At 49.1% G+C, this 8,229-nt stretch overlaps 1 long non-coding RNA gene across 1 annotated transcript; it reads right to left on the minus strand.

Annotated features, from left to right (window-relative positions):
* Window positions 1-3,249: 3,249 nt before the first annotated feature.
* On the minus strand, window positions 3,250-7,901 carry LOC117000831. Its single transcript, XR_004418859.1, has 4 exons — window positions 7,794-7,901; window positions 4,389-4,512; window positions 4,122-4,194; window positions 3,250-3,361 (listed from the first exon to the last, which is right to left on the minus strand). It is a non-coding gene; the product is annotated as an uncharacterized LOC117000831 (long non-coding RNA).
* Window positions 7,902-8,229: the final 328 nt, after the last annotated feature.

Genomic DNA, 8,229 nt, shown 5'->3' on the forward strand with positions numbered 1-8,229 from the left:
AATGCATTATGGGTAGGGGGCCCTCAATGCATTATGGGCTTTGGACCGTGGATTTGGGGCGGGGGTGAATTTTCAGGGGGGGCTCTGGGGGCATCCCCACTCAAATTTTTTGCAGTTTCTTGCACGAGGGACGTTTTCAAGGGGCCTCCGCACGCCAGTAATTATCGTTAATGAGCCCACGTTAATCAGCGGCGCTTCCCCGCTCCGCAGTCCTCCCCCCGCGGCGCCGCGGGTCGAAGGCTCCGCCCTTTTTTTCTTCGTCGTCCCCGTCCCCGCTCCTCCTTCTTCTCCTGTCCCATTTAGAGCCTCCTAGGGCAGCCCCAAACCCGCCGCGTTTTACCCCAAAACTGCCCGCCCGGCCGAGGGGGGCCCCGTGTGGGGAGGGGTCCCGTTTTTGGAAGGTCCCGTTTTTTGGGAGAAGTCCCCATTTTTGGCGAGGGGTCCAGGCCTTGTCCGAGCCCCTCGGGCACTTCACGCACACCCTGGTGCGGGCGATGTTTCCCCCCGGGGGGAATCGGGAGGGGGCTTGGGGGGTGGGATCAGCGGGGGCACGGCACTGCTGACATTGCCGGGCCCCCCCCGCGGCGAGGAGGCACCGGGCGAAATGGGGAGGGGGCTTGGGGGGCGTTTGGGCGGTGGTGTTATTGGGGGGGCGGGGGGGGTCCGGGGATCTCTGTGGATTCTGTGGTGGGGTCGTGCCCGCTGTCCCCCCACCTGTGTGACCCCCCCTCATGACCCCCCTGTCCCCCTCCCCAGCTCGGGGGGCTCTGGGGCGTCTCTGTGGATCCGGGGGGGGCTCTGTGGGTTTGGTGGGGCTCTAACCCGGTGTCCTCCCTCCGTGACCTCCCCATCCCCCCCCAGCTCGGGGGGCTCTGGAGGATCTCTGTGTGTTCAGGGGTCTCTGTGGTTTCTGGGGAGTCGTGCCCACTGTCCCCCTCCGTGACTCCCCCCATGTCCCCCCCTGACCCCCATGTCACCCCCATGTCCCCCCCGAGCTCGGGGGGGCTCCGGGAGGTGCTGGAGCAGCTCCAGCTCCGGGCGCTGTCGGTGACGGACGAGGGGGCGGCGCTGGACCAGGGGGACGTTCTGTTCACCGGTGAGTCTGGGACCCCCGGGAATCCCCCCTGACCCTCCAGGGGGTCCCAACCACCCCCTGCCCTCCCCAGGCCGGGAATTTTTTGTGGGAATCTCGCCCTGGACCAAGCTGCGAGGGGCTGAGGCCGTGGCTGACACCTTCAGGGTGAGACCCCCAGGGGGTTTTGGGGGACTCAGATCCCCTGGGGGGGTTTGGGGGGGCTCTGGGTGGGGTTTGGAGGGAATTTTGGAGGGAATTTGTGGGTTCAGACCTGCAGAGGGTTTGGGGAAATCTTGGGGGACATTCAGGGGGCTTTGAAGAATTTTGTGGGGAATTTGGGGGGGCTTAGGGGGCGGTTTGGGAGGATTCTGGGTGGTTCAGACCCCCAATAAATTTTGGGGTTCAAAGCTCTGGGGGGTTTGGGGGAAATTTGGGGGGATCTTGGGGGAATTTGGGGGGCTTTGTGGGGAAATCTTGGGGAATTTGGAGGGTTTTAGGGGGCTTTGAGGGAGCTCGGGGTGGTTCAGACCCCCAAGAAATTTTGGGGTTAAGAGCCCTGGGGGGTTTAGGGGAATTTAGGGGGGCTTTGGGGGAAAAATTTAGGGCATTTTGGGAGTAATTTGGGGGCACTTTGGGAGGGCTTTGGGGGAAAAATTTGGGGCACTTTGTGGGGAAATTTGGGGGAAATTTGGGGGGGCTTTGGGAAAAAATTTTGAGGGGCTTTGGGGAAAATTTGGGGGGGGCTTTGTAAGGGAGTCTTTTTTGGTTTTTTTGGGGGGGGGTTTCCTCGGTGTCTGCAGCAGTTCCAGGGGGGTTTCTGGGGGTCCTGACCCCCCCACACACCCCCTCCCCAGGACTTCACGGTGCCCGTGGGGGGCGGGGGGCACCTCAGGGGCTTCCTGAGCACGGCTGACCCCCAGACCATCGCCCAGGGCTGCAGCCACGGCGCCCAGCAGGCCCTCAGGGTGGGGAGGGGCTTTGGGGGGGGGGGGGGAGGAAATTCCAATTTGGGGAGGGGGTCCCGGAATTTGGGGAGGGGTCAGCCAGGAACCACGTAGTGAACCACGGAGCCGCGGATGAAGCGGTTCTTGACCAACAGCTGGGCAGGGGGAGACCCCTCCCAAGGGGGCTCCAAAAAACTCAATGAGACCCCTGAAGGGGCCCCAAAATTCAGTGAGGCCCCAAAAAACCCAATGAGACCCCAAAAATCTGGGTGAGACCCCCCCAGAAAATCTGCTGAGACCCCTAAAACTCTGCTGGGATACCCAAAATCCTGGTGGGACCCCTGAATGGCCCCCAAAAATCCCAGTGAGATCCCTAAAAAAACAGGTGGGACCCCCAAAAACACACTGAGACCTCCAAATTCCCCCCAAAATCCCACAGAGACCCCCCCAAGGGGCCCCCAAAATTCGGTGAGGCCCTCCAAAAACACCCCTGAGACCCCCAAAATCCCACTGAGACCCCCAAAGGGCCCCCAAAACCTCAATGATACCCCCGAGCAGGCCCTGAAATTCGGTTAGAGCCCAAAAACCTCTGAGACCCCAGAAAGGCCCCAAAAACTTACTGAGACCCCAAGTGGCCCCCAAAAAACCTGGTGAGACCCACAAAACCCACTGGGATCCCCAAAATCCAGGTGGGACCCCTGAATGGCCCCCAAAAAACCCAGAGAGAGCCCTAAAAAACAGGTGGGACCCCCAAAAACACACTGAGACCCCCAAATTCCCCCCAAAATCCCACTGAGATCCCCCAAAAACCCACTGAGACCCCTGAACGACCCCCAAAAACCCACTGAAACCCTCTGAGAACCTCCAAGCCCCCCCTGAGCCCCCCAGCCCGCACCATGTGCGGGTACTTCTTGGGGTCCATGACGCTGATGTCCATCAATTTGATGTTCAGGTACTGGGGAGAGAGCAAGGTGGGGGTCAGAGGGGTCTGAAAACCCCCATTGACCCCCCCTGGGACCCCTCACTCACCTGATCCACCGAGTGCAGCGTCCCACGGATGCTGGGGAGAGACACGGGGGCATTTGAGGAGGGGTCTCAGAGGGGCCCTCACAGAGACCCCGCCTGCCCAGCAATCACCGCACAGAGATCCCGACCAATCCCTGGCACTCCCAAAATCCACCCCCCTGACAATTCCAGACCCAGAGACTCATTCCCATCCCCACTGTGGTTTGAACCCCTGCACTTATCTGTCAGAGATCGAGGTATTAGAATCCAGGTCAGGTGAGAAGAGCTGTTCCATTATCTGGGAAACTCCTGCCATCACTGGGTTGTTGTCTCTTAGCTACAACAAAGAAAACCAGGCATCAGTACATTCTCTCAGTAGCATACGAGCCAAACCCTGATAATTTCACCCCTCACCATCTCCCAAGAATGCCCGGAGCCTCAGGGCACATCCTTCAGCTGCACTCAGAGACTGACACTGTCCTAGCAGGGTAGGCCTGGCTTAAGAAGAGACAAGGTGATGTGGCACGGCTGAAACTTGACTGGATCTACATTTGTTCTCCCGAACTGCCTTCCCGACCCCCACCGACGACAGGGCGATCCCCAGCCCCGGGCACCTCCTTTGTCCATGGCCCATTACCCTTGTCCATGGGCCATTACCTCCATCGATGGGCCATTACGAGCTGGGTGCGGCCCGAGGAGCTTTCTTTAGCATGATAATGGGTAGAAATGCTACAGCGAGAAAGAGTAGGGAAAAAAAGCCCCCAACCCCCAAAACCGGGGCAGCACCAGAAAACAACGTGGAAAAGGCAAAATGAGCGTGTTTTTGCCAGAAAATGAGTAATAATATTAATCAGAACTTCTGGAGAAATTTAGGAACATCACTTTCATGTGATAAATACAGGCCATGCCCGTCCTTCCAGCCCAGGTGAAAACAGGAAGGAAAACTACAGCAACAGCAGAGTCTCTTATTTGGATGTATTTCCTAAAGGCTCTGTACTGTACCCTGCCCAGCTCAGGAGGACACAGTGTCTGAAGGAACGCTGGAGCTGTGACATTAAAGCCACCCAAGCCAGTGACTAAATAGAAACAATCCTTACCTGGTTCGATGTCCCAATCTCTGGCTCGTGCTCACGGGGGTTCCCTGCTCCAGCACAGCCCCCGAGACCTGGGCTACCAAGCAGAAGACAAGGGGTTAACAAAGCTTTGGACACATTCTGTCCTCAGAGTAGTTAGACAAAACATCCATCAATGTGGATTTTAATAAGGACAGCTTGTACCTAGGCTTGCAATGGACTTTTGTATGTTATTACTGCAAAGTCTGTTTGTACTTATTTTGATATTAAAAGTGTTTAAACAAGACTTACCGTGAGCTCTGCACCCTGCCCTGCTCCAAGCCCCAAGGAACAGCTGGATATCCTCGCACCCGTCCAGGCTGAGGCAGCTCTCACATAGGCAGAGTAGTTATAAAAGCATCCCCAGATTCATCAACTAAAAATCAGATTTTCTGACAATTAAAATCAGCTTTAAGCAAAAGAATTGAGTTATATCCATAACTATAAACGAGCAAAGATGCAACGTCTTTTATCCTACACTTTACAGCTGAGTTTCTAACAGAGTATGACAAATACCTTGTAGCTTCGAGAGAACTGAAACAAGCCTTTAGCAGCTGTGTGGTACAGCTTCCTAAAGCAGCCTGTAGAACATTAAAATATGGCCGTGGCAGTTATTGTTTTTGCAGCCTTTTTAAAGGACTGAAAGTTTTCAGATTCAGTGAGGCTAATCAGTCTGTGGAATATGAGCAGGAGCTTCTGTTCAAGGTTTGTTATAAATCAATTATTCAGGTAACATAGGAACCTCTTCACAGCCCAGACACAAACGTGTATTTCCCATTATGGTAAAAATCAATGTACTGTGCTGGCAGTGCTGTGTTCTGCAGCTCTGTTCTCACACACGCTCGGAAACACCTCGGCACACACAGACACAGCCGGACACGTGCACGCTCAGAAATGCTCAGACACACTCATGCACACTCGGACACTCAGAAACAGACACACGTGGACAGAATAAATATAAAAAGTGATATACGGCTCACCCTATATATAATAGGTGATATAAAACATGCCCTATGTAATAAGTGAAATATCACATGTCCCCCATGGAAAAAGTCATAAATCACACGTCCCTCATATAATAAATGAAATAATTAACATCATTAAAAGAATTTAAAGTACTAGAAAATTAAAAAAACACTACCACGGAAAAGAAAAAAAAAAAACAAGACCAAAAAACAAACCAAAACCCTGCTTTAAAAATCCACCCTGTAAGTATCCATGTTTCCTAAAATAAAACTAATAAAAGACACCAAAACAGCCAATCAATCAATTAAACTACAAAAATAAAAATAGCACAAATAAACCTAACTTAACACAAAACTAAAATTACTCCTAACTCAATGAACTCGTTATGCCTCAAACCATCAAAACAAAAATACCACTGATAAATAAACACAAAATCAAAAGATAAATTTAACCATAAAGAGTATCTCCCAAATTATCCATAACTATAAAACATGTATTACAATCAAACAAACCAAATAAATAAAACCCCTATGATATAATAAACCAACATAAACATACAATAACACCCCATATATAATGTTCCAATTATATTATTTTAAAAAGCCTAATAAATTAGCTATGACATGACCTCAAACCCACCAAAACAACCGCTACATACTCACAATAATCAAAGATGTCACAAAACAATTAAAAACCCATCCTCCGCCTTATGCTACAGCCCATAACACCATCGTAAACCTTATAAACATATCCTTTAAAAACAACACCCCACCAAAAAAACCCAACAGTAAAACACAATTCAAAGAAAATCTTATCAATACCAAAACTAAGACCTTATCATACACCATGTACAAACAAAACAAAACTATACATTATATTATGGAAAACCATCTTAAAAGCACTACATTTAAAAAACCCTTTCAAATATTAAAAACTGCATCTAACAAAAGCCGTCTAATAAATTCACAGCCAAAACTCCACCAGCAGAGCCAGTCCTACCCAAAATCCCCATCACACATATCAAAAGTCTATTTTAAAAACCTACTTCAATTCATCCTACCTCAAATACAAAGCCATCCATAAAGTAACCTTCATTCAAACCCAAAATTGCACAGTCAATAACACCAAAAAGTAAAACAACACACTATATACCACCAAAAAATAAAATAATTAAAACCAAATATAAATACTACTATTTATTAAAGAGCACAGTCACCATCTATACTTCACTGGAACTAAAACTAAATGTATATATACAATTAAAATGCATTACTTTCGTCATATACCTGATTATATAAAACAATAAAGTGTACTAGAAGGATATTATAATATAATGTCCTCATCCTCCAATAAACTCTCTCTCAACTGTATAGGCTAATACACACACACACACAAAAACTAAAAAAAAAAATCTAGTTTTTACTTCTCATTCATTGGCTGTTATAGATAATAACCGAATAAAGCCGAATTAAATAAATTGCCTTTACTGCCCGCCCCCCCCCGCTCTGGAAGTGGAGGACACGGGGGACCCGCAGCTGTCCCCCCCTCTTCTCCAAATCTCTATGCAATAATGGATTCATTTTTCTTTAGACTTATTTCTCTTATCGGGACTCCCCTCCCCGTGTTCTATCATTTAACCCAGCGGGCTGTCCCTTGTTATTTCGGACAACTTACCTTTTTTTTTTTCATCTTTTTCGGTTTCTCCGGGGTTTTCCTGGGGTTTGTTCTTTTTCTGTCTTATTTCTTCAAAGAAAAAAAAAAAAAAAAACCCAAGCTACTGTTATAGATAATAACCAAATCAAGCCGAATTAAATAGTAAAACAGCAACCAAAAATACGGTCTTGGGAAGCCACAAACTAAACAGGACAGCACCGAACGCGGGAATCGGTGCAGGCTGAACACACACGCTGGTCTGACCTCCATGGCATCAGATCAGCCCGTGTTCACACTGCCGTTCCGGGGAACCAGATTTTATACAGATTTTTCTGGCCTGAGGCGAGTGTTCCCTTTGTTTCTGCTGAGGATTAAACCTTTTCTTGGTGCTGCCCGTCGATGAGGGCTGTGTGTGCTCCCTATTCACGTGTAATTTCCTTGGGAGTGCTGTTTTCTCACTTATGGGAACCGGTGATGGGCTCTGATATGGGGTATTTGACAGTCCTTTATCGATGATCTTTCCCGTCTGGTTGTTTCAGGATTCTTGAGCTGGGTTTGTTGAGATGCTAATTAAGGCCTTTGTGTACATCTCTGCCTCTGCCCACACCCACAAGTTTGCTGCCAGTGACGAGAGAAACCATCTTGGCAGCAGAGGTGTTCTTTAGGGGACCAACGCAAAGTCCGAGCTGCATATTGCCTCTTAAAGACATCCCACCTCGATAATTTTATCGCGTCCGTCCAACAAGGTACTTTATTTGTTCTCTGGCACTCTACTCTTAAAATTTCAGCCCTGCAATTTAGTTTCCCACTAACCCCGTGTTGATATAAGAGAACCCACTCTACAGAACCTAATTCAGCAATATTCAATTCAGCGGCAAGTACTAGAATTCGGTCAGTCAAAGACAGCTCTTTTCAAAACACTTAGTACAGAGCCCTCTAGGTCAGATCTCCCGTACACAACGTGTAACCTAAACTTCTCAACAGATTTGGCACTTGAAACGAACAAAAGGAAAACACCCGCATCCAGAAGCTATTCACCTTATCTGGTCTAGGCTGATCATCGGCTTGTTGGGGCAATTTTATCTTGAGGTGTCCAGGGGAGGAAGCCACTTTGCACTTGGGTGTTTCTGGTTTTCACTCTGGAGGCGTGTGTCCAGCCTTTTTCTGCTGTCCGGACTGCTGTGTCTGTGGTTAAAAGGACAAAAAAAGGACCTTCCCAGTGAGGAGAGAGAGAAACCTCTTTCCAGGTTTTAATGAGGACCCGATCTCCCGGCTGTATTTTGTGTATGGCGAACCCCAAAGGAGCATTTTGTGTGACAATTTCTTGTTTTCGCAGGTTTTGTAAATTTTAATTTATTGTTATCAAGTAGGGTTGTATTTGTCCGTCTTCTATTTTTGGATGTCCCACTGGCATCCCATGGTCATAAGGCATCTCATATAACATTTTAAAAGGAGACAGCCCTGTCTCAGAGTG

Source organism: Catharus ustulatus, chromosome 10 (genome assembly GCF_009819885.2).
Source record: "Catharus ustulatus isolate bCatUst1 chromosome 10, bCatUst1.pri.v2, whole genome shotgun sequence".
Classification (NCBI taxonomy): Eukaryota; Metazoa; Chordata; class Aves; order Passeriformes; family Turdidae; genus Catharus; species Catharus ustulatus.